Here is a 27,862-nt window from a genome sequence, read left to right as displayed (position 1 = left end):
TATACAAACTGCAACCTGCACAATTGTGAATCAGGCCTTAGGGGTGTACTCGCATTTGTTGCCAGCGGTTTAGACATTAAAGTGGAGCTCCACCCTCTACTCCCGCGAATCGGAAGCCTCCCCCCCTCCGGTGTCACATTTGACACCTTTCAGGGGGGAGGGTAGCGCAGATACCTGTCTAAAGACAGGTATTTGCACACACAGCGGGAGCCAGTCAGAACGGCGCATCGCGACTCGCGCATGCGCCGTAGGGAACCGGGCAGTGAAGCCGGAGCGCTTCACTTTCTGGTTCCCTCACCGAGGATGGCAGGGGGGCAGCAGAGTGACGAGCGATCGCTCGTCCTCTGCTGCGGGCGGCTCTGGACTCGAGGACAGGTAAGTGTCCTAATATTAAAAGTCAGCAGCTGCAGTATTTGTAGCTGCTGGCTTTTAATATTTTTTTTTCAGCGGACATCCGCTTTAGTGGCTGTGTGTGGAGTTATTGTGAGTGGACAGCAAATTTACACCGTTATACAAGCTGTACACTCACTACTTTACATTGTAGCAAAGTGTCATTTCTTCAGTGTTGTCACATGAAAAGATATACCGTATTTATCGGCGTATGGCGCGCACTATTTTGCCGTGAAAATCAGGGCAAAATCGTGGGTGCGCGATATACGCCGATACCCGCTTTCCCACGCCAAGTTTGAACACTGCGCCGGCATATACCGAGCGCAGTACATTCGTGTATAGTCGGGCAGGCTCGGCCCCTCTCGCGCTCACGTCCTGGACGTCCAGGACGTGAGCGCGAGAGTAGCCGAGCCTGCCTGACTATACCCGAGTGTACTGCGCTCAGTATATGCCGGCGCGGGAAAGCAGGGATCAAGCGTAGAGGACACCGCAGAAGGATGCCGGACCCGACGAAGAGGACACCCGAAGCCGCAGACAGACGCCGGACCTGACGAAGAGGACACCCGAAGCCGCAGACGGACGCCGGACCCAACAAAGAGGACACCCGAAGCCGCAGACGGACGCCGGACCCGACGAGGCCGCCGATGGACGCCGCGCAATACACCAAAACTGTAAGTAGTAAAATGTAATAAAATGTTTTTTTTACAGGAATGTCGGGTCCACTTTAGGGGTGCGCGCTATACGCCGGAGCGCGCAATACCCCGATAAATACGGTAATAAAATATTTAGAAAAATGCGAGGGGTGTACTCACTTTTGTGAGATACTGTAGGATTACATGATTAAAACAAAGATGTGATCAGTAACTTAGGATCCTAAGTTACAATCATATCTTAACTATGGAATGAAATCCACTCCCCATGTGTGGCATGTCAGTCGAATAGGTTGTTGACTATAGATCGATTTTTCCTCTTGGAGGCGATTCATTGGGAAAAAAATGTAATGTTAATCGTAGAATGTATGGCCACCGTTAAATGAATCAAAAAAAAACCCACCCTCTGAATGAATCCCCTGGTACAAAAATATTTTGAATGACCTGAATGATATTTGCCTGTACCCTGCAAGGGTCAAACACTCTCATGAGCCGTATAGGCAGGTGCAGTCTACTTTCTCCACTGCAGGTGGTGCTCAACCACAGCAACATTGCATGGTTTCCAGGATCACTGGGGAAGCTATCACATTGGATGCTGCCACCCCATGTCACTCTAGCAGTCATCTTGGGTCAGGCAGAGCTTATTTAAGGCCCTGGCTCCCAGGCTTGGCACTCATTTCACATGTGGGTAGTGTAGGGTAAGCTACCCCCTGCAAAATCTCCCTTTCTAACACAAACTAAGCACACATTTCCTTCCCCCCCCCTCCCAGTACAAAGTCCTAGCACAACCCCCCTCCCCCCCCCCAAAAAAAAATCCCCTCCTAACACAAACCCCCACCAATCATCCTTACTAACACAAATCCCAGCTCACTCTTATCTCCAGAACAAATGTTTGTTACACTGTCCCCCCTGTATGTTCCCAATGGAGTTCTCATATCTCTCAAACACACAAACCTTGGATGCAGCGGGGCGGATGGCTGCGGTATGCCCTTCCTCCTAGCCTCCTCCTCAAGTTGACATGTCAGAGTTGATGAGAAGCCTACGACAAACTGACAGTTTTGCCAGGCTGCTGGCCGGGAGAGATACCAGAAGCTGCAGGGGTTTGGGATTTGCGGCTCTGGGACACCACTGAATGTCATATCAGGACTTTATAGCGTTTGCTTACCTGCCCCCTACCCACATTCTTCACTGGGAGGAGTTGGGGGCGTGTAAGCAAACGCTGCACAGTCCTGATTTGGCAGTTCCAATGTAGGAGTGCTGCAGTGGCAAGGGGAGGACCTGAAGGGGAGAGAGAGCACAGGCCACACCTCTCGCCGGCTCTCCAGATTTGGCTTATAACTTCCCACAGCTAAGCTGACAGGAGTAGTAATGCTGCTGTCACAACTCCTGTGATGCCTCGTACACACGATCGGTTTTCCCGACGGGAAAACTGCCATGTTTGCATTTGGTTGGGAAAACCAGCCGTGTATATGCTCCATAGCAGTTTTCCAGACAGGAAAACTGCGAGCAAAAAACGTGTTCTCTTTTTTCCCGCCGCGATTCTAGGTGTTTTTTTGCTTGGCAGTTTTCCTATGGGAAACACTGCAGTGGAGCATACACACGGCCGGTTTTCGCGAACCAAAGCTGTCATGGCAGTTTTCCTGTTGGGAATACCGGCCATGTGTACACGGGGAAAATCAACCGAGCCGGTTCTCAGTTTTCCCCTCGGTTTTCTCCGCTGGGAAAACCAATCATGTGTACGAGGCATCAGCTTGTAGCGGCAGGAACTCTCCACACAACTCCCCTCCACCTTGCATGATACGGGTGCCTGTGTCAGCCCCCCTCAGTCCTAGCACTGCCAAGAGCTGGCTAGGACGGCCAAGTCACTGTGTTGGGAGCACTGTAGACCCGTGGTGGTCAACTTATTAAATATAGGGGGCCTCATGTGCCGTCCCTGACATGTTCAGAAGGCCTCACAATAGCTTTGTTTTGGTCAATTTGCTTTTATTTTTATTTATTAGGATGATATTAACCACTTCATTACTGGGCACTTAAACCCCCTTCCTGCCCAGACCAATTTTCAGCTTTCAGCGCTGACGCATTTTGAATGACAATTGCGCAATCATACAACACTGTACCCAAATTATATTTTTATCATTTTTTTCCCACAAATAGAGCTTTCTTTTTGTGGTATTTGATCTTCTCTGTGATTTTTATTTTTTGCGCTATAAACAAAAAACGATAGAAAATTTTGAAAAAAAACACAATATTTTTTACTTTTTGTTATAATATCCCATTTTTTTTTAAAAAATTAAAAAATTCCATTGGTTTAGGACGATATGTATTCTTCTACATATTTTTGTTAAAAAAAATCGCAAAAAGCGTTTATTGATTGGTTTGCGCAAAAGTTTTAGCGCCTACAAAATAGGGGATAGATTTATGATTTTTTTTTTTTTTTTTTTTACTAGTAATGGCGGCGATCTGCGATTTTTTTGTCAGGCCTGCGATATTGCGGCGGACGTATAGGACACTTTTGACACAATTTTGGGACCATTCACATTTATACAGCGATCAGTGCTATAAAAATGCACTAATTACTTTATAAATGTGACTGGCAGTGAAGGGGTTAACACTAGGGGGTGTTCTAACTGTGTAGGGGGAAGGGGAGTGACTGGGGGAGGTGACCTATGCTGTGTCCCTATGTAATGTATAAGGGACACAGATCGGTCTCCTCTCTCCCTGACAGGACGTGGAGCTCTGTGTTTACACACCAAGCTCCACGTCCCTGCTGTCACCGCCGATCACGGGTACGTGGCGGACATCGCGGCCGCCAGGCACACACATCGGCTCCCCAGCGATGCGCCGGGCACAGTGTTTCCCCGCTGCGCGCCCCCAGCGGTGCGCACAGGGAATCTAAACAACAGGACGTCCAGGGACTTCCACCCGGCACTTGGGAGCCGCACTGTGGACGTCTTTCGTCTATAGTGCGGATCCCAAGTGGTTAAGCTCTTTCTGCACGCATATGTGCTTTATCGCCCACACGCCGCATATATACCTGTATGTCCATGGATGGCTGAGGTTTCTGAGCGTGCTCTCATCACACAAACCTTGGCTGTCCATGGATGCATATTTGTGACGTGTGGGCAATAAAGCACACATCCTTTACATGGATGGTAAGAGGGTCGTAATGAATAAATGTATCCAAATCAATAAATAATAGTCATAATCCTTGTGACGGAACCATCCAGCACCCAGCTTGGGTGTTTCCATTGAGATAAAGCTCCCTCCAGTCTAGAACCAGAAACCAGATATTATACCGTGAGGCAAAAAAGTATTTGATCCTCTGCTGATTTTATAATAGTCTATCATTTTAATGGTAGGTTTATTTTTAACAGTGAGAGACAGAAAAACAACAAAAATATCCAGAAAAACACATTTCAAAAAAGTTAGAAATTGATTTACATTTTAACCACTTGATCACTGGGCACGTAAACCCCCTAATAACCAGACCAATTTTCAGCTTTCGGTGCTCTCACAATTTGAATGACAATTACTCAGTCATACAACACTGTACCCAAATTAAATTTTTGTCCTTTTTTTCACGTAAATAGAGCTTTCTTTTAGTGGTATTTAATCACTGTTGGGTTTTTTATTTTTTGCGCTATAAGAGAAAAAAGACTGAAAATTCTGTAAAAAAAAAAAAAAAATCTTTGTTTCTGTTATAAAATTTAGCAAATGTTGTTGTTTTTTCTTCATTCTTTTGCATAAATGTGAAAGATGAAGTTACGCCGAGTAAATAGATACCCAACATGTCACACTTCAAAATTGCACACGCTCGTGGAATGGCGCCAAACTTTGCTAGTTAAAAATCCCCATAGGCGACGTTGCAGGGTATTGTGGGGTATTGCAGAGTATTGTGGGGTATTGCAGAGTATTGTGGGGTATTGCAGAGTAGTGTAGGGTATTGCAGAGTAGTGTGGGGTATTGCATAGTATTGTGGGGTATTGCAGAGTATTGTGGGGTATTGCAGAGTATTGCACAGTATGGGGCAGGGATGGCTGAGCAGGGATGGATGGCTTGCTGGATCTGTGACTGCATGTGTCACAGATCCAGCCCACAGCAGCTGCTGCTGCATCCGCTCTCCCCCCCCCCCCTCCTCTCACACTGTACCATTTGGTACAGAGAGGGGAGGGAGGAACCGGCGTCATCACGCCGGATTGTTTACAAGTGAACGCTCCGTCATTGGACGGAGCGATCACGTGGTAAACCGCCGCAATCAGTCACGGACATTCCTGTGTGCGCGCCCCAGAGGGCGCGGGAGTGCGATTCTGGGAGGACGTCCATGGACGTCCTCCCAGAGTTAAGCAACCGCCTTGTAGACGTATATCGTCTATAGTGCGGTTGTTAACTGGTTAATGAGTGGAATAAGTATTTGATCCCCTATCAATCAGCAAGATTTCTGGCTCCCGGGTGTCTTCTTTACAGGTAACAAGCTGAGATTAAGAACACTCTACTAAAGGGAGTGCTCCTAGTCTCAGCTTGTTACCTGTATAAAAAACACCTGTCCACAGACGCAATCAATCAGATTCCAATCTCTCCACCATGGCCAAGACCAAAGAGCTGTCCAAGGATGTCGGGGACAAGATTGTAGACCTACACAAGGCTGTAATGGGCTACAAGACCATCGCCAAGCAGCTTGGTGAGACGGTGACAACAGTTGGTGCGATTATTCGCAAATGGAAGAAACATAAAATAACTGTCACTCCATGCAAGATCTCACCTAGTGGAGTTTCAATGATCATGAGAACGGTGAGGAATCAGCCCAGAACTACACGGGAGAATCTTGTCAATGATCTCAAGGCAGTTTGGACCATAGTCACCAAGAAAACAATTGGTAACACACTACAGCTACGCTGTAAAGGACTAAAAACCTGCAGCGGCCGCAAGGTCCCCCTGCTTAAGAAAGCACATGTACAGGTCTGTCTGATGTTTGCTAATGAATATCTGAATGATTCAGAGGAGAACTGGGTGAAAGTGCTGTGGGCAGATGAGACTTAAATTGAGCTCTTTGGCATCAACTCAATTCGCCATGTTTGAAGAAGGAGGAATGCTGTCTATGACCCCAAGAACACCATCCCTACCGTTAAACATGGAGGTGGAAACAGTATGCTTTGGGGGGGGTTTCTGCTAGGGGGACAGAACAACTTCACCTCATCAAAGGGACGATGGACGGGGCCATGTACCATCAAATCTTGGGTGAGAACCTCCTTCCCTCAGCCAGGGCATTGGAAATGGGTTGTGGATGACCCAAAACACAAAACACGTGACCAAGGCAACAAAAAGTAGCTCAAGAAGAAGCACATTAAGGTTCTAGAGTGGCCTACCCAGTCTCCAGACCTTAATCCCATAGAAAATATGTGGAGAGAGCTGAAGGTTCGAGTTACCAAACATCAGCCTCAAAACCTTAATGACTTGGAGAGGATCTGCAAAGAGGAGTGGGACAAAATCCCTCCTGAGATGTGTGAAAATCTGGTGGCCAACTACTAGAAACGTCTTACCTCTTTGATTGCCAGCAAGAGTTTTGCCACCAAGTACTAAGTCATGTTTTGCGAAGGGGTCAAATACTTATTTCACTCATTAAAATGCAAATCAATTTATAACTTTTTCTAAATGCATTTTTCTGGACATTTTTGCTGTTTTGCTGTCTCTCACTGTTAAAATAAACCCATTACCATTAAAGACATTTGATTTCTTTGTCAGTGGTCAAACGTAAAAAATCAGCAGGGGTTCAAAAAAAAAATGTTCCCTCACTGTAGCTGATCATCCAAGAGTAGCCGACAATAGCTTAGATGCAAACTGAAACTCTCTTTATTGAAAACTCACACAGAATTTATATACCACACAATATCAGGTGAGCCTGATCATATTATCATATATAAACTGTAAACAGTAATATAATTAACATGGCTAAGGAACAAGCAACATAAACATAATCTAAGTGAGCTAATCAACATAAACAAATAACATCCCACAATAGTTTGATAATAAGGTAACGTGGACACAATAATAATCTAATCTCCAAAATGATCAGACAGACAGAAACAATAGGTGACTCAGACTGGGTTCACACATATGAGATGCTGCATTGCTGTGCAGATCACATGCGATGCGAATTCAGCCATACAGTCTTTAATCGCATTCAATCAACCCTTATTTTGGTCCGCACGGAAATCAGATCGCATGGGTGATCCGATTCCAGAGTTTGGACTGCGTTCTGCAAACCGATTTGGGGGATTTCTATTGATACCCACAGAGGTTTGCAGGGAGCAGTGTGAACTGCCTGTAGTTTGATGCGATGCGGGAACACGCACAGAAATCACACTGGCACACAGTGGGAGAAAGACACTTAACATATAACACCTTAAACAGATTATTTCAGGACACCCAGAATCAGGTTGCTTTGAGCTGATCATAATAACATCTGCACTGAGTATCAAAAGCTAAAGCAGTCATTGCTGGTTATGGGCACAGAGGCCCAAAATATGTATCTGTTTCCTCCAGTTCCCAGAGTCTCTGGGGTAGATTCACAAAGAGATACGACGGCGTATCTCCTGATACGCCGTCGTATCTCTGAGATCCGACGGTCGGATCTATGCGACTGATTCATAAGAATCTGTTACGCATAGATCTCCCTTAGATCCGACAGGTGTAAGTGACTTACACCGTCGGATCTTAGGCTGCAATCTTCCGCTGTCCGCTAGGTGGCGTTTCGTGTTTTACTCGTGACGAATATGCAAATGAGGAGATACGCCGATTCAGAAACGAACGCCCGCTCATCGCTTTTTTTTTACGTCGTTTGCGCTCGGCTTTTTCCGGCGGATAGTTACCCCTGCTATATGAAGGGTAGCTAATGTTAAGTATGGCCGTCGTTCCCGCGCCAAGTTTTTAATTTTTACGTCGTTTGCGTAAGTCGGTCGCGAATACGGATGGACGTAATTTACGTTCACGACGAAACCAATGACGTCCTAGCTATATGTGTAAATAATAATGCGCTAAAACAACTGATTAAGTGAGGTGTCAACACATCAAAATTACTGGAGGAGAAAGACAATATTATACAAAGAATATAAAAGGAAAAAAGTTCCAAAATTCATTATAAATCGTCCCTTGATGCTATAATCCTAGAGCAACTCAGCTACACCTTCCCAGACCACACATACACAGTGTGTGAGATATCAACAGCTTGATGATGTGATAATCAGACTTGTCAGGTCAGAGTGTGCTTTCCACCAGGTATTCACGTGCTCAAATATGCAGAGAAAAGGGAGACAGAAAAGACCAATAGTGTGATACCGTAGATGAAATACTGGCGTCTCACAATACTCAGAATATCACTCACGAATCCTCGGTAACATTAAGGCTTCAACGTATGTGCATGTGTGCTGCTCAGCTTGTCAGGCTCCTCATCCGGCACCTCCGTGCGTCCCGTCACTCAAGCTCCTCCCCCACGCGTATCGTCACTGGACACGTGACTTAATCATGGGTCAATGTGTGACTGAGGCTTGCTTAGGCTATAAATAGCCAATCACACACTCGCATCGGCGCGAACGGACCAATGGGGAGGTACCAATGACTACATCATTGCAGAAACACCACAACGCCTCGGCAATTGCGGTTTATGAAAAAATAACATATTTTAATATGATACAAATAAAAACAATTGACTTAAAAGCGCTGACTTTACAAAACAATTGGAATATATCTCAAATTCTGGTAAAAGTCCGTACAGCACGGACTAAAGCCAATCACATGATCATATACAGACAACATCCCGTGGTGTTCATCTAGTTGAACAAATATACCACTACCACGGAAGCAAAATTTAAAATTACACTGAAATCCCACAATGTGTATATATAAAGAAGGGTACTTCAACATATTAACAAATCAGCATTATACATATATTACACATATGTATAAATCATGCTACCGGCCAAATACCCCGATCACCACTGAAGGATAAATAGCACCAAGAGCATGAAGTTGAAGTTCTGATGACTACCTTACAGTTTGTATAATAAATTAATATAACAAATCAATAAATATAATAATACTATATACGCAAACGCAGCCACTGTGCCATTAATGGCCAGTCATCAGCCGTCATTGGGGGGACCTGTCACTCCCCTCCCCAGGCCAAGTAGCAATATTAGCAATTGCTGTGCCGGCGCCGCGCTTCAGCAGGCCGGTCGCGATGGCGGGAGCTACATTAGTGTGGGAGGCGGCCACAGGAGGACGGGTGTTTTTTTTTTCAGTGCAGGGGGTAGCTTTTTGCCGCCCCCCCTCCCCATGCACTTGCCATGGCTGCCATACCCTAGATACGCCACTGCCTGGTTGGGACTGTCACAATCCTTATAAATACTGTATAATGCCACAGGACGGTCCTCCTCGTTTTCTAAGATAGTCTATCTTTTCCTACCTAATATAACACCTTGTATACCACTAGGTGCACACTATACGATTTGACTATGGATACTTATGCCGCGTACACACGATCAGTCCAGCCGATGAGAACGGACCAATGGACCGTTTTCATTGGTTAACCGATGAAGCTGACTGATGGTCCGTCGCGCCTACACACCATCGTGTCAGAACGCGGTGACGTAAAACACAACGACATGCTGAAAAAAAGCGAAGTTCAATGCTTCCAAGCATGCGTCGACTTGATTCTGAGCATGCGTGGATTTTTAGCCGATGATCGCGCCTACTAACGATCGTTTTTTTTTTATCGGTTAGGAATCCATCGGTTAAATTTAAAACAAGTTGGCTTTTTTTTAACCGATGGTTAAATAACCGATGGCGCCCACACACGATCGGTTTTGACCGATGAAAACGGTCCATCGGACCATTCTCATCGGTTTAACCGATCGTGTGTACGAGGCATAAGTTACTATCACATAGGAACGAATGACTATCTTGGAAAATGAGGAGGACCGTCCTGTGGCATTATATGTGTGACAATGACGATTTGTAGGAGGACCATTTAATATGTTTATTTTTTGACGTTTTTGAATATTAAACTTTTCCTGAAGAAGCGGGTTACCTCCTGAAAACCCAAACTGCGTCGAAATTACAGCAACTCACTGTGCTCTACTATAGGAGACCCACCAAATATCTATATCAGTGGGTAAAGTTTTTTCCAATGGGAAAGGGAAGGGGATAATTTGCGGTGCGTACTTTCTATATCAGTGTTTCTCAACCTTTTTCCAGTCGGGGCGCCCTTGAAAAATATTTTCAGTCTTGAGGCACCCCTGTCCAAGACTTGGTTCACGTCGCTGTGTGTTGCGGAACACTTGCAAAATCGCGCTTGTTCTTGACACACAGACAAATGCTCTGCTCTTTAGGGGTGCCATTAAATCTTAATGGTGCCCCATCCATTGGCAAACATGGGTTGCTTTTGTTGTGGCACAATTTTAAAAAAAAGGGTCGGCGACTTCTTTCCCCCGCATTACTGTGGGTAGGGAAATGAATGGGCTGCCCTACATGCAGCACGCATCCATACAGAACATGTTCACATGTCAGGCTGGAGGGGCAGTAAAACCACATGGTTGAGCTGTTTTTACCACCCCCAACTTTTGCCCCTTTAGCTGCAGAGGCAACAGCTGGGGGTGTAAACATGCTGTGGCTGCAGCTGGAGATATACCCAGGGTGATTGGGGCTGTACTGCAACTACCCCGCAACTGTGTGCATTGCATTTACGGGCTTAAAACAGGTGGTGAGGAGGCAAGATATGCCTCTTTACTGGCTGACAAATGCCCCTGAAAAGCGATATGAACACAAATTGCTTTTCAGAGGAGCAGCAGTCCTTGCTGCTATCTCAAACAAGCCCTACAAAAGTAGTTCTGATGGTACAGGAATAGGGGGGGTCAGGATTAAAAGTAACATACATACAGACAGATGCGCACGCACACAAACAGACACACGTACAAACACACACGTGTGTCTGTTTGTGTGCGTCGGTTTGTGTGCGTGCGCATCTGTCTGTATGTATTTTACTTTTAATCCTGACCCCCCTATTCCTGTACCATCAGAACTACTTTTGTCACACACACACTAACAGACATGTGTACACATGCACACATACACTGAAAGAAGAACTGTCAGAGCTGCACAACAACCAATCAGATCCAGAGTGCTGCAGCCATGAATGGAGGATGTGGGGTGTCAGTGACTGTGACAGCTGGTTATTCATAGCAGAGCCCCCCCTCACCACCTTACCCTTGGCCTCGCAGTCAGCGCAATACTTGTTGTCCTCCTCCCTCAGCATACGAGACAGGATGGCCTGGTGCTGCTTTTTCAGCTTCAGGGCCTTCTCCCTCTCTGAGCGGGTGGCCATGTCTGCGGGCAGGGGAGCAGTGTCGGTCACAGTGGCTCTTCTACCCTTTCTTCTTCCCCCTCAGGGAAAAGCGCGCCAGGCAGAGTTAAGGACGGTACCCGCGGCTCTCACGTCACAGAAGCAGTGCGTGCATCCGACCCTCCCATAGCAACCGATGACGTATTCGGTTGGCAAGATGCGGTCGGGAGGCCCGCACAGCCAGCACAGCTTCCTGAGTGCCGGGAAGTGAGTTTTACACAGCGGACCGGCACCGCTGTAAAGACAAATGCCCAGCAGTAGTGTTACAATATTTGGGACCATTTTGCCGCGGCACACCTGGGGACTCTTCACGGCACACCAGTGTGCCGCGGCACACTGGTTGAGAAACGTTGATCTATATTCAAGGAGTACTAGACGGTTTTGGTTATGTTTTATGTGCAGCTTTTATGGGTTTTGTATGTATTTTGATATGTATACATGTGCAATTTTTATCATACAATAGATACTTTTTACAAAAATTGGGTACCGTTATAGTTCTTGGGGTAGATTCACGTACCTTTAGGCGGGCGTAGCGAATCTCCTATACGCTACGCCGCTGTAACTTTGAGAGGCTAGTTTGGTATTTTCAAAGATTTTGCCGCCGAAGGCGGCGTAGCGTATTAGGGCCGGCGTAAGCCCGCCTAATTCAAATGTTAAAGCTGTGGGCGTGTTTTATTTATAATAACTGTGACCCCACGTAAATGACGTTTCGATCGAACGGCGCATGCGCCGTCCGTGGACGTATCCCAGTGTGCATGCTCCAAATGACGTCAGGAAATCGTCATGCTTTCGACGTGAACGTAAATAACGGCCAGCCCCATTCACGGACGAGTTACGCAAACAACGTAAAATTTGAAAAATTCAACGCGGTTCCGACGTCCATACTTAACATTGGCTGCGCCATGTTTTTGGTGGTTTATCTTTACGCCTGAAAACCCCTTACGTAAACGGCGTATCTGTACTGCGACGGCCGGGCGTACGTTCGTGAATAGGCGTATCTAGCTGATTTACATATTCTAGGCATAAATCAGCGTACACACCCCTAACGGCCAGCGTAAATATGCAGTTAAGATACGACGGCGTAGGAGACTTACGCCGGTCGTATCTTAGCAATATTTAAGCGTATCTCAGTTTGAGAATACGCTTAAATATACGACGGCGGGGATTCGGATTCACGACGGCGTATCTACTGATAAGTTTTTATGAATCTACTAATAATTATTGAATTGGAAAGGCTCTCGCGCTATCGGTGCTAAATATTATGGGGGGGGGGGGCACTGCTGCAGTTACCTGGAACCGGTCCTGGCCAGAAATGTGTGAATGAAATAAATGATGGTGGCTGCATTTGCTCTTTCTACTAATAATTATATTTAGTTTGTTAGAGCCGGTTCACACTGGGGCGACTCGTCAGGCGACTCAGCCGCCTGACAAGTCGCGTCCCATTCTAGTCAATAGAACCGTTCTAATAGGAGCGACGCAAGTTGCTCCGACTTAGAAAAAGGTTCTTGTACGACTTCGGGGGCGACTCGGATTGACTTCTATACAGAAGTCATTTTGCAAGTCGCCTCTGAAGTCGTCTTCAGGACGCCTTGCCGAGTCGCCACCGAAGTCGCGCCGCCCCAGTGTGAACCGGCTCTTAGGGTCCATTATTTTGTAAATAAATACGATGATCCTAGTAGACAAATGTAATCCAAATAAATAATTAACCACTTAATGACCGCTGCATGTACATATACGTCCACAGAATGGCACGTACAGGCAGATGGGCGTACATGTACGTCCCTGCCTAGACGGGGTCGGGGGTCCGATCGGGACCCCCCTGGTACATGCAGCAGTCGGAAATCGCCTGGGAACGATCCGGGATGAGGGGGCGGCTATTCGTTTCTAGCCGCCCCCTCGCGATCGCTCCCCGGAGCTGAAGAACGGGGAGAGCCGTATGTAAACACGGCTTCCCCGTGCTTCACTGTGGCGGCTGCATCGATCGTGTCAACCCTTTTATAGGGGAGACACAATCGATGACGTCAGACCTACAGCCACACCCCCCTACAGTTGTAAACACACACTGGGTGAAACATAACTCCTTCAGCGCCCCCTGTGGTTAACTCCCAAACTGCAACTGTCATTTTCACAATAAACAATGCAATTTAAATGCATTTTTTGCTGTGAAAATGACAATGGTCCCAAAAATGTGTCAAAAGTGTCCTCTATAATGTCGCAGTCACGAAAAAAATCGCTGATCGCCGCCATTAGTAGTAAAAAAATAATAATTAATAAAAATGCAATAAAACTATCCCCTATTTTGTAAACGCTATAAATTTTGCGCAAACCAATCGATAAACGCATACGTATCGGCCTAAACTGAGTAAAAAAAAAAGTTTTTTTATATATTTTTGGGGGATATTTATTATAGAAAAAAATATTGCATTTTTTTCAAAACTGTCGCTCTATTTTTGTGTATAGCGCAAAAAATAAAAACCGCAGAGGTGATCAAATACCACCAAAAGAAAGCTCTATTTGTGGGGAAAAAAAGGACGTCATATTTGTTTGGGAGCCACGTCGCACGACCGCGCAATTGTCTGTTAAAGCGACGCAGTGCCGAATCGCAAAACCTGGCCTGGGCCTTTAGCTGCATTTTGGTCCGGGGCTTAAGTGGTTAAATTTCCTAATCCTAATAAATAAATGTATCCTAATAAAAAAAAAATGACAGCAAGTTTACAAAAACAAAGCTACGGTGAGCCTTCTGAACCTGTCAGGGGCCCCCTATATTTACCAAGTTATTGACCCCCCCGCTTTTCTATAGTACATTCTATAAAAAAAATTAAATCAATAATAAAAAATGTTTCCCATCGCTGAAAAGCTTTTATGTTGTTGTGACGCAAGGTATGGGCCGGTATGGTAAGCAGATGGTAAATGAGGAACATTTGTGCAGCAGATCTGCAGGCAGCACCCCCTGACTCTGTGCTGGGATTGGAGGGACAGGTGGGAGTACGGAGATTCCAATGTCCTATATCAGTCACATGCAGCGTCCGTCACTCAGGACCTCGCCGCCTGCCACTGACACCAGCACAGCTCCAGCTCAGCCATCACATCGGAGGTAACACAGCCGTGCGTGCGTCAGGGAACAGAAACAGGATCCTGGGATCATGTGTGATGAGTCCGCGCTTCCTAACGTCTGCCTAGGGGGAAAGTTGTAGGGATTGATTACACGGGAGATGTTGAAATGCTTTGATTCATTCGAAAAATGTTGTTTCAAAAATGACGCAGTTATCAACAAGGGGGTAGATTCAGGTGCGTGCGCTTCTTCTTACGGCGGCGCAGCGTATCGTCTTTATGCTACGCCGCCGTAACTTACAGGAGCAAGTGCAGTATTCACAAAGCACTTGCTCCGTAAGTTGCGGCGGCGTAGCGTAAATGGGGCTGGCGTAAGCGCGCGTAATTCAAATGTGGAAGGGGGGCGTGTTTTATGTAAATGTTTGATGACCCAACGCGATTGACGTTTTTTACGGACGGCGCATGCTCCGTCCATGTACATATCCCAGTGTGCACTGCTTCCAAGTACGGCGCAACGACGTATTGGTTTCGACGTGAATGTAAATTACGTCCAGCCCTATTCGCGAACGACTTGCGCAAACGACGTAAAAAATTCAAATTTCGAAGAGGGAACGACGTCCATACTTAACATTGGCTGCGCCTCCTAATAGCAGGAACAACCTTACGCCGAAAAAGCCTAACGTAAACGACGTAAATAAATTGCGCCGGGTGTACGTACGTTTGTGAATCGGCGTATCTAGATAATTAGCATATTCTACGCCGACAACAACGGAAGGCGCCTCTAGCGGCCAGCGTCAGAATACACCCTAAGATATGAAGGCGTAAGAGACTTATGCCAGTCGTATCTTAGGCTAATGTCGGCGTATCTAGCTTTCTGAATACAGAAAGTAGATACGCCGGCGCAGATTTGAATTTACGCGGCGTATCTATGGATACGCCGGCGTAAATTCTCTCTTAATCTACCCCAAGGGGTTCACCTAAAGCTGACTATAGAACTAGTAGAATTTCATTCCAAATTTTTAATTTTAAGAATGTTTGTTTGATTTTTTAAATCATTAATGGGATCAAACTTTAGTCTCGTACACACGATTGGACATCCATCGGACAAATCTGTGGAATTTTGTGCAAAGGTCGTTGGCCGTGAACTTGTTCTGCATACAGACGGCAGAACTTTTTCAGCCAACGTACACAAAAATACATGGTTTTTCAGCTCTTTAGCGCCACCCTTTGGGCAACTTCTGCTAATGTTGTCTAGCATTGGTTTCGGAGCATGCGTGTTTGGATTTTAGTTGACAGATTTGTGTACACACAATCAGATAATCCAAAGGAACGCATTTGTTGTCGGACAATTTGAAAGCATGGCTATACAACATTTGTTGTCAGAAATTTCAACAACAATTGTCTGATGGAGCGTACAAACGGTCGGATTATCCGACAAAACCCTTCCATCACACAATTGTTGTTGGAATATCCGATCGTGTATACGAGGCTTAAGGGGCGTTTTTGTCCCAATTGACATGAAAATTGGAAGGAGCGGGATGGAGGATTTTTCGTGAAAAAATTCATTTCTAAAGCCTCGTACACACGATCGGATTTCCATCTGACAAATCCGTGGAGTTTTGTGCAAAGTGCATTGGACGTAAACTTGTTCTGCATACAGACGGCAGAACGTTTTCAGCCAACATGCTCGGGACGTACTGGCCGTACGTCCGAGGATAAGACTGACAGGCGTCTCAGCCAATCAGGTAACCTGATTGGCTGAAGCGTCATCGAGGGCGGGACGAGGGACATCGAGGGACGTAGAAGCCATAAAGGTAAGTGCCAGGGGGGGTACTGGGCACGGTGGCTACAAGTGGGGGCATAGTGGCTACAAGTGGGGGCACAGTGGCTACAATTAAGGGCACAGTGGCTACAATTGGGGGCACAGTGGCTACAATTGGGGGCACAGTGGCGACAATTGGGGGCACAGTGGTGACAATTGGGAGCACAGTGGCGACAATTGGGGGCACAGTGGCAACAATTGAGAGCACAGTGGCGACAATTGGGGGCACAGTGGCTGTGTTTGATGGCATAGTGGTGACAATTGATGGCACAGTAGCTGCGTTTGATGGTATGGCACAGTGGCTGTGTTTTGATGGCATGGCACGGTGGCTGCGTTTTGATGGCATGGCACAGTGGCTGCGTTTTGATGGTACAGTGGCTGCGTTTTGATGGCATGGCACAGTGGCTGCGTTTTGATGGCACAGTGGTTGCGTTTTGATGGCACAGTGACTGCATTTGATGGCATGGCACAGTGGTGACAATTGATAGGTACAGTGAGGCTGCAATTGTTTTTTTTGTTTTTTCGTTTGCGCCCCCCCCAAAAATTTTGAGCACCAGCCGCCACTGATAAAACCTGAAAGCTGATTGGTTTCTATGCAGAGCTGCACGAGATTTTGCACTCTCCAGTTTTTGTAAATCCCCCCCCAATGTCTGTGCAATGTAACTGTTGTTGTGTTCAGTCACAAGCCCTGCCATGCAATACCTCCCATGCTGCAGAGCATGCTGGGAATTGTAATTCATCAGTGGTGGTCAGGCAGTCACTACTTATCACCTCGTTGTTAGAAGGAAATAATAGAGAGGAAGGAAGGCAGTAATGGAGGAAGACCAATCTTTATTTGTTTAGATTTGGGGGGAGGTGTATGAATGGAGCGCTGTTGGAGGTAGGGTGTGATGATGAAGGTAGAGGATTGGGGGGGGGGGGTTGGCAGATTACACACAGTTGCACACATTGTACAGTCATGTCCAGGTACATATGGTGGATAAAAGATCAATTTTTTTTTCCAATCAATCTCTTTGGATAGGAATTAACCACTTGCTTACTGGGCACATATACCCCCCTCCTGCCCAGGTGAAATTTCAGCTTCCGGCACTGCGTCGCTTTAACTGACAATTGCGCGGTTGTGCGACGTGGCTCCCAAACAAAATTGACGTCCTTTTTTCCCCACAAGTAGAGCTTTATTTTGGTGGTATTTGATCGCCTGTGCGGTTTTTATTTTTTGCGCTATAAACAAAAAAGAGCGAAATTTTTTAAAAAAAATACATTATTTTTCACGTGTTGCTATAATAAATATCCCAATTAAAAAAAAAAAAAATCTCAGTTTAGGCCCATACGTATTCTACATATTTTTGGTAAAAAAAAAAAGATCGCAATAAGCGACTGGTTTGCGCAAAAGTTATAGCACCTACAAAATACGGGACAGCATTTTTTTTTTTTTTTATTATTTTTTTTTTTTACTAGTAATGGCGTCGATCTGTGATTTGTATTGGGACGGCGACAATATGGCGGAAACATCGAACACATTTTTGGCGCCATTCACATTTATACTGCGATCAGTGCTATAAATATGCACTAATTACTGTATAAATGTGACTGCCATTGAAGGGGTTAACACTAGGGGGTGAGGAAGGGGTTAAATATGTTCCTTATATAGTGTTCTAACTGTAGGTGGAGGGGGGTGACTGGGGGGGTGACCGATTTGTGTCCCTATGTACAAGGGACACAGATCGGTCTCCTCTCCAGAGACAGGACGCTGTCTCTGTGAGAGCCGGCAATGAGAGATGATCTCATATGTTTACATTTGAGATCATCTCTCATTGGCCGCACAGATCGCATAGCAAACGGCCACTCTGATTGGCCGTTCGCTGCGATCTGTGATTGGCTGTGTCCAAGGGACACGGCCAACACAGAGTTTCCACAGAGCTCGGAACGCCAAAAGGGGCGGACGTCAATTGACATCCAGTTGGATTTTCAGGTCCGCACTGTAGCCGTCATTCGGCTATAGCGCGGGCCTCAGGTGGTTAATTTACAACCCATTCTATCAATATGCTGCACACATGCAATTGGATTCTGAGCAGCAGTTAAAGCGGGGGTTCACCCTAAAAAAAAATTCTAACATTACATCCAGCTCACTACCGACATTGTCGGTATGCCAATTTTTTTTTTTTTTTTGCTGTACATGCCTTGTAAAGCTATTTTCGGGCTTCCGGGTAGTGCCTCCCGCGGGAGTGGGCGTTCCTATGCCGCAATTAGTGATTGACATGATGACAAACACTAGCCCCCCCCCCCCCCCGTCGCATAAGAAGCGTCACGAGCTGCCGAACGTCAAGTTAGCGCTATACGGCGCCTGCGCACCGACGTTCAGCTTCTTTCGGCAACTTATGCGACGGGGGGGGGGGGGGGTAGTGTTTGTCATCATGTCAATCACTAACTGCTGCATAGGAACGCCCACTCTCGCGGGATTCACTACCCAGAAGCCGGCTGAGAAAATAGCTTTACAAGGTATTGTAAGGGGTTCGCTCGGTAGCGGGGTGTGTGACCCCCTTGGTTGGGTTCACCACACACTGAATTTATACAGACTGGCAGTCGAAGACAGTTGAAAACAAAGATTTGGGTTTATTTTTCCATCTTGCTGGAAAACAATTGCAAGCATCCAAACAGCATAAACAAAATCAAACATAAAATAAATCCTAGCCACTCTGGGCGTCTACCTTCCACACAGGAACCTATCTATGGAGTCTGACTCAGCCTAGTGCTGGGCAGACAGTGCTGGTCATACAGCAGAAAACAATAGTCTTTTGATTTTTTATCACACAGAAAAATCAATCCTCTCCTCACCTCCTCATAAGAACTTCAGTGCTGCTCTCCTTACTCACAAAGCCTCAGGAATGATGCAGCCAATTAGTGGTAATCCTTTGGACTACTTATAGAGGCCTTAATTGCCTCATTCTGAACAGCTGAAGTTTTTCAACGGCCTCAAACCTTTCCTGGCTACATTTTTCAGCCGACACCTAATAACAATTAGTGTATTGTCTAACAAGGCAGAAATGTATGTCCCGTCCGTGACAACACCCACAGATTTACCTGACTTCCTGTCACAGTATGTACAGCTAAAAAAAAGCTGAATGTAATGTAAGATCCGATCATAATTTACAATAATAAATTATCGATCACAATTCTGTTTCCGCTGTAATCTCATAATTTGATAGATCAAAATACAATCGTATTCATAACCAAAGAATCTCAGTATTGCTGATTGCTGCAAAACAATCTATTTTCAATCCTGGCCAATTGATTCAGTTTGATCAAATCCTTAAAATGAATCTAAAAAGAAAGGAAGTTATGGCTATGGATATTTGATTGTTTGTAGAGTTCATCGTTTTGATCAAATCGCACATCAATAAGATAAAATAAAATGGCTGAATTGTTTGAGGCTCCCATACTGCCAGACCCAACCACAGCACTTCTCAATTTAAAACCAGATTCCCTGTCGCACACGCAATTTAACCACTTAAGGACCAGAAGTGGAACTTCCGCTTTAAGTACTCCTCACCCCCTTACATGCCACATTTGGCATGTAATTATTTTTTTGGGGGGGGGGAGTGGGGGCTTCGTTAGGAGTGGGACTTCTTGTCCCACTTCCTCCTTCCGCCCAGGGACCGCCTCGGCGACTTCTCCTCTCGCCTTAGGCGGCCCCTCCGTCTAGGCGATCTCCTGGGACACGTGACAGGTCCCGGGAGATCGCCTGTCCACTCAGGGAGCGCAATGCCGCTCGCGCATGCACATTGCGTGCCCGACCGTCGAAAGCTGTCACGGCCGAGTGCCCACACTATGAATGGAGGCGCCAGCGGAGGGAGGAGCGACTGTTTATTAAAAGTCAATAGCTATACTTTTTGTAGCTGCTGACTTTTAATAAACCTAAAAAGGCTGGAACTCCCCTTTAACCACTTAACGACTGCCACATGTACATATACGTCCACAGAATGGCACGTACAGGCAGATGGGCGTACCCGTACGTCCCTGCCTAGACTGGGTCGGGGGTCCGATCGGACCCCCCCCCCCGGTACATGCGGCGGTCGGTAAGCCTCTGTGAGCGATCCGGGATGAGGGGGCGGCTATTTGTTTCTAGCCACCCCCCCCGCGATCGCTCCCCGGAGCTGAAGAACGGGGAGAGCTGTGTGTAAACACGGCTTCCCCCGTGCTTCACTGTGACGGCTGCATCGAATGTGTCATCCCTTTTATAGGGAGACTCGATCGATGACGTCAGACCTGCAGCCACACCCCCCTACAGTTGTAAACACACACTAGGTGAAACATAACACCATCAGCGCCCCCTGTGGTTAACTCCAAAACTGCAACTGTCATTTTCACAATAAACAATGCAATTTAAATGCATTTTTTGCTGTGAAAATGACAATGGTCCCAAAAATGTGTCAAAATTGTCCGATGTTTCCGCCATAATGTCGCAGTCACGAAAAAAATCGCTGATCGCCGCCATTAGTAGTAAAAAAAAAAAAAAAATTAATAAAAATGCAATAAAACTATCCCCTATTTTGTAAACGCTATAAATTTTGCGCAAACCAACCGATAAACGCTTATTGCGATTTTTTTTACCAAAAATATGTAGAAGAATACGTATCGGCCTAAACTGAGAAAAAAAATGTTTTTTTATATATTTTTGGGGGATATTTATTATAGAAAAAAGTTAAAAATAATGCATTTTTTTCAAAACTGTCGCTCTATTTTTGTTTATAGCGCAAAAATTTAAAACCGCAGAGGTGATCAAATACCACCAAAAGAAAGCTCTATTCGTGGGAAAAAAAGGACGTCGCACGACCGCGCAATTGTCTGTTAAAGCGACGCAGTGCCGAATCGCAAAACCTGGACTGGTCTTTTAGCTGCATTTTGGTCCGGGGCTTAAGTGGTTAATGACCAGACCATTTTTGCGATTCGCGCACTGCGTCGTTTTAACTGCGACGCTGTACCCAAACAAAATTTACGTTTTTTTTTTTCCACAAATAGAGCTTTATTTTGGTAGTAGTTGATCACCTCTGCAGTTTTAATTTTTTGCACTATAAACAAAAAAAGACTGAAAATAATGAAAAAATAAATTCTATATCAGTTTAGGCCAATATGTATTCTTCTACATATTGTTTGGTAAAAAAAAATCGCAATAAGCGATATGCGAACCGATCTGGGTGGTGTCGTTAACTTTTAATTGACATTCCCAGCAGTTTGCATAGGGCAGTGTGAACTGCTCCTGGGAGGCATGCAATACATGAACCCGCAGTGGATTCGCAGGGTCCCCGCATCGCTGCAGTGTGAACCGAGCCTATAGGGGTAATTTACTAAAGGCAAATCCAGTTTGCACTACAAGTGCAAACTACGGCCCGGATTCACGTAGGAGAGCGCATCTTTGTGCGGGCGTAACGTGTCCTATTTACGTTACGCCTCCGCAAATTTGACAGGCAAGTGCAGTATTCACAAACCAAAGTTGCGGCGGCGTAGCGTAAATAGGCCTGCGTAAGCCCGCCTAATTCAAATGTGGAAGATGTGGGCGTGTGTTATGTAAATGTTATGTGACCCCACGTAAATTACGCTTTTTACGAACGCCGCATGCGCCGTCCGTGAAAGTATCCCAGTGCGCATGCTCCAAATTAAGCCACAAGAAGCCAATGCTTTTGAAGTGAACGTAAATGACGCCCAGCCCTATTCGCGAACGACTTACGCAAACAACGTAAAATTGAAAAAATTTGACGAGGAAACGACGTCCATACTTAACATTGGTACGCCTCATATAGCAGGGGTAACTTTATGCCGGGAAAAGCCTAAGGTAAACGCCTATTTCTAGGCGTAAATCAGCGTACACGTCCCTATCGGCCAGCGTAAATATGCAGTTAAGATCCGACGGCGTAAGAGACTTACGCCGGTCGGATCTAATACAAATCTATGGGTAACTGATTCTAAGAATCAGGCGCATAGATACGATGGCTCGGACTGGAGATACGCCGGCGTAACTCGTATGAGAATCCGGGCCTACAAGTGCAAAGTGCACTGAAATTGCACTGAAAGTGCGCTTGGAAGTGCAGTCGCTGTAAATCTGAGGGGGACGTGCAAGGAAAATTAAAAACTGCATTTTAGCTTACACATTGGATGATAAAATCCAGAGCTTCCCCTCATTTCAGATGTTCCCCAGATTTACAGCGACTGCACTTCCAAGTGCACTTTTGCACTTGTAGTTTGCACTTGTAGTGCAAAGTGGATTTGCCTTTCGTAAATAACCCCCAATGTGTCTTTGTGGACCACCGTGTACTGTTTGTATTTTTGTATGCTCAAGTTTTTCGGAAAACTTTTTATGATTGCTGTGCAGCGCCTTGCTTTTTTTTTTTTTTCTTGCTGTATAAACACAACTTTTGGCATTCCCGCGTTATTAAATTGCTTACGATGCAAAAATTTTGCATGAATCCTTACGTATTAAAGAACTGAGAGTATGGGGGATGGGAGAAGTCTTGAAGTACAGTGTAAGACTGTAACCAGGAAGACATTGTCAAGCTGAATAAAGTTGTTGAGGAAAAAAAATAGACAGCCTCAGCAGCAGTGAGCAGAAAGAGCAGACCTTAGTTGCCTTTAACTCCTGCGGTGCTGAGTGCAGCTGCTGCTCCCTACAGAAAGGCTAGAGAGGTAAATGAGACAAAGACATGCAGACACGATTGCAGCATGGTGTTGTGTGTCTATGGACTGATGCATTGTATGATTTCATGTGTGTATGGAGTGGAGGGGAGATGTGTACATTGTATACAGTCATAGATCATCCAGGGGGATAGTATGTAACAGTATGAGATGTTTGTGTTGTTATTGCTGGTGGGGAGGACATGCAAAGGCTCGCTTCCATCAGACGATGGCTGATTGCGGAAGTCAGCGCTCCATGGTCGCCCGTATTAACCCTTACGTTTCAGAAAATTGTTTCTTTTAGGTAAAATCTGGCATCCTTCTTTTTTTTTTTTTTTTTTGCATGGATCATATACAGGCGGATCTGTCGTCAGAGCAAAACGACTGTATTTTTGGCGCAGTCGCCAAAATCCCGACGAAGATGCTGTTTGTTTTTATTAATTACTATAAATGGCGCAAGTAACAGATCAGTAGTAATCAGAGCTCAGTGAAATAAAACTGTGTGTTGTGGATTATAAAATATATGTATACAAACTAGTTATGGAAAGTGTTGTGCGCCAATGTTTACCATTTTGGACATAATATTAGACGGGGTATATGGCAACTTCTGTAAATGTATGCAATTTTAGCATTCCCCCTTTTACCTTAGTGCAGTCCTCCTTCACTTACCGTATTTATCGCAGTATAACGCGCACCCCTAAAGTTGCCCCGAATCCTGTGGAAATTTTTTTTTTTTTGTACTTACAGTTTTGGTGTCTTGCGCGGCGTCCATCGGCGGCCTCGTCGGGTCCGTCTGCGGCTTCCGGTGTCCTCTTCGTCGGGTCCGGCATCCTTCTGCGGCTTCGGGTGTCCTCTTCGTCGGGTCCGGCGTCATTCTGCGGCGTCCTCGCGTCCTCCCCGCTCGTTTCCCGCGCCGAGTTTGAATACTGCGCCGACATATACAGAGCGCAGTACACTCGTGTATTGTCGGGCAGGCTCTGCAACTCTCGCGCTGACGTCCTGTACGTCCAGGACGTGAGCGCGGAAGGAGCCGAGACTGCCCGACTATACCCGAGTGTACTGCGCTCGGTATATGTCGGCGCGGGAAAGCGGGTATCGGCGTATACCGCGCACCCACGATTTTGCCATGATTTTCAGGGCAAAAAAGTGTGCGGTATACGCCGATAAATACGGTACCTCATCCTTCCATTTTGCTTTTAAATGTCCTTATTTCTTCTGAGAAATCCTCACTTCCTGTTCTTCTGTCTGTAACTCCACACAGTAATGCAAGGCTTTTTCCCTGGTGTGGAGAAAGCCTCTTGAGGGGGGGGGGAACAGGCAAGTCAGGACGCTCTCTACTTTGCAGATAGAGAAAGGAACTGTGTGTTAGTGGGCGTCCTGACACTCCTGCTCGCCCCCCTCAAGAGGCTTTCTCCACACCAGGGAGAAAGCCTCGCATTACTGTGTGGAGTTACAGACAGAAGAACAGGAAGTGAGGATTTCTCAGAAGAAATAAGGACATTTAAAAGCAAAATGGAAGGATGAGGTAAGTGAAGGAGGACTGCACTGAGGTAAAGGAAGCTATTTAGGGGGGGAATTACCTTTACAACCCCTTTAAGCTATAAATGTGTAGTATAGAAACGCAGCTCTGTGTATATGTGTGTATATATATATATATATATATACAATGTACAGTGTATTTTACTGAACCTTGGCGTGAAAGGTTAATTATCACTAGTGCATTTTATTTATTTAAATTTTTTTATTTTTTTTATTTCTTGCAATTTAATTTAGTTGCTATAAATGTGTGAGCCCTTCCAATTACCTTTTTTTTGGTGCTCAGTTAACCAAACTTCAGTAAAGTTAACTTTAGGAAAGCACCTAAAGCTGGCCATACACTACACAATCTGATTGTACAATCTCCTTTACATTTACTATGTAGTGTCTGCCTGAATAGATCCTAGTTGAATGGATTGTTTTAGGTTTGTTTTAAAATGGACAATGTTGATTGTGAGAAATGAAGTTGCACTTGAATAACACATACTTGCTAGTCTGTGCAGTTCAGCATTGTCTTCCTTGCAGGTGAAGTTCTCCATCTGCCACTGTGTTCCAGCTCAGCTACCTTGAGACAAGATCCTGCGCATGCACAGACACACCGTAACCCTCTGCTTGGTCCCAAAGACCTGGTGTATGGATTGTATTGTCCATACTGTAATGTTTAGATTCACACAGAGCTTATGTACTCTATTGGCTTCTGTGATACTAGCAACCAGCCTTGGTTGCTAGGACGCAGGCAGCTTTTGCCTTTGCAGGTGGTTTCAGCTGCACAGTGTCTTTGGTTGATGTGGTACAGGTGGCTTCTGCCTCCTAGCATACTTGGCTGCTGAAGTGTAGGTGGCTTCTGTTGCGTAGTATCCTTGCTTGCTGGGGTGCAAGCGACCTCTGCCACCTAGTGTCCTTAGTTACTGGGACTCAGGTGGTCTCAGCTGCCTATCGTCCTTAGTTGCTGGGGTACAGGTGACTTCTGCCTCCTAGCATACTTGGCTGCTGAAGTGTAGGTGGCTTCTGTTGCATAGTATCCTTGCTTGCTGGGGTGCAAGCGACCTCTGCCACCTACTGTCCTTAGTTACTGGGACACAGGTGGTCTCAGCTGCCTATCGTCCTTAGTTGCTGGGGTACAGGTGACTTCTGCCTCCTAGCATACTTGGCTGCCGAAGTGTAGGTGGCCTCTGTTGCGTAGTATCCTTGCTTGCTGGGGTGCAAGCGACCTCTGCCACCTAGTGTCCTTAGTTACTGGGACTCAGGTGGTCTCAGCTGCCTATCGTCCTTAGTTGCTGGTGTACAGGTGACTTCTGCCTCCTAGCATCCTTGGTTGATAGGGCACAGATGGCTTCTGTCAGGTAGTTTCCTTGCTTGCTGGGGCGCGGGCGGCTTTTGCTGCCTCGTGTTGTTTGTTACTGGGGCTCAGGTTGTTTTAGCTGCCTAGCGTCCTTGGTTGCTGGGATACAGTAGGCTTCTATCGGGTCCTTGCTTCCTGGCGCACAGGTGGTTTCTGCCATCTAGTGTCCTTTTGTTACTGGGGCTCAGGTGGTTTCAGCTGTCTAGTGCCACTTGGAAGTGGCTTCTGTCTGCTAGCGTCCCTGGTTGCAGGGGTACAGGTAGATTCTACCACCTAGTGTCCTTGCTATGATGCAGGTGGGTTCTGAAATAAGTTGCTAGGCCGGTGGAGAGGGTGGCTTTGGGTATGTTTGTGTATGAGATTTATGCTGCCTGGTGTCCTTGGTTGCTAGGGTGCAGGCAGCTTCAATCGCCTAGCACCCTTTGGTTGCTGGAGCACAGGTAGCTTCTGCTGCCTACTGCACCTGGTTGCTAGGGTGCAGGTGGTTTCAGCCACCTAGTGTCCTTTGTTACTGGGTCTCAGGTGGTTTCAGCTGTCTAGCGTCCTTGGTTGTTGGGATTCAGATGGCTTCTGCATGATAGCGCCCCTGGTTGCAGGGGCACAGGTAGATTCTACCACCTAGTGCCCTTGCTATGATGCAGGTGGGTTCTGAAATAAGTTGCTAGGCCGGTGGAGAGGGTGGCTTTGGGTATGAGATTTTTGCTGCCTGGTCCTTGGTTGCTAGGGTGCAGGCAGCTTCAATCGCCTAACACCCTTTGGTTGCTGGAGCACAGGTAGCTTCTGCTGCCTACTTCCCTTGGTTGCTAGGGTGCAGATGGTTTCAGCTGCCTAGCACACTTTGTTTACCGGGGCGCAGGCAGCTTCTGCCACCTAGTGTCCTTGGTTGCTGGGCACAGGCGGTCTCTGAAAAAGGTTAGCAGGCCAGTGATGAGAGTGGCTTGGGATGTATTTTATGCATGAGATTTAAAAAAGAATAAACAGAGGAGTGCTCTACGTCAGGGGTCTTCAAACTATGGCCCTCCAGTTGTTCAGGAACTACAATTCCCATCATGCCTAGTCATGTCTGTGAATGTCAGAGTTTTACAATGCCTCATGGGACGTGTAGTTCCACAACAGCTGGAGGGCCGTAGTTTGAAGATCCCTGCTCTACGTGATCTTTATTTATTTGCACCCACAGTTTCTTACAGTAATTAGAGAATTTTATTCCCAGTCTGATCTGAAGCCAAGGACAGGAGGGGGAGGAGTGGTGAGAGGGACAGATAAGTCTTGCAGTGGTATTCATAATAGAATGTAGATATCGGGGAATATCTGTCGAGGAGTCAAGGTGAGAAGTTATGCAGTAGGGACTTTGGTGGTCTCCTGGTTTGAGTAAGGTTGGACTGTGATTTACTTGAAGAAAAGTTTGGAGGAATTTCAAAAAAATCAGAACCTTACAGAAAACTGTACAAAATGTTAGAGGATAGATGGTTCTGGATGGGGGTATTTTCCTGTAGGCCTCGTTGTGAGCCATTACAGTGTGATAGTATGCTGAAGTTTTTGTACTGTTGTGTGTTGTGTTAAGGCGGACTATTAATTTTGCCAAGGCACTGCAATCAGGGCCGTTTGAAGGAATTTGGGGGCCCCAAGCAAAATGGAAATGGAGGCCCCCCTCCCTATGTTTTTTTTTACCCCGCCTCTTTCCCTCCCTATGTTCTTTTTACCCCCCACCGTACCGCTACAGGGAAGGGGAAGAAGTGACGAGAGAGGCAGCAGTGCTGCAGCTCTCTATAGAACGCTCAGGCGGCTGCAGCATTTAAAGGAAGCGCAGCAAGGGCCCTGCTTGGGGCCCCAGGCTAGCTTGGGGGCCCCAAGCAATTGCTTGGTTTGCTTGCCTTGTCACGACAGGCCTGACCCAAAACAAGTGACACCTAGCATTTGCATTTTGATAAGCTGCAAAATCCGTTGCCTGTTACTGTAGTTGTGTGTTGGGGCTGCCTTTCTAATTGCATGAAGCCGCAGCGCATGCACGACTA

General features: G+C 46.1%; 1 protein-coding gene across 4 annotated transcripts in view; it reads left to right on the top strand.

The window, feature by feature from the left end:
* The first annotated feature begins 14,460 nt into the window (after positions 1-14,460).
* The window catches only part of ME3 (malic enzyme 3), a 303,269-nt gene continuing 289,867 nt past the window's right edge, over positions 14,461-27,862 (top strand). The window contains exon 1 of one of the 4 annotated variants that reach the window (XM_040340095.1): positions 14,461-14,527. The gene's annotated coding sequence lies outside the window, so the exon portion shown is untranslated. Of the gene's footprint in view, positions 14,528-22,887; positions 22,990-27,862 lie in introns of those variants that run through there. The other 3 variants (XM_040340094.1, XM_040340092.1, XM_040340093.1) reach the window with 3 other exon arrangements.

Source organism: Rana temporaria, chromosome 2, assembly GCF_905171775.1.
Source record: "Rana temporaria chromosome 2, aRanTem1.1, whole genome shotgun sequence".
NCBI classification, from domain to species: Eukaryota; Metazoa; Chordata; class Amphibia; order Anura; family Ranidae; genus Rana; species Rana temporaria.
This window is presented reverse-complemented; position numbering and strand designations above follow the sequence as displayed.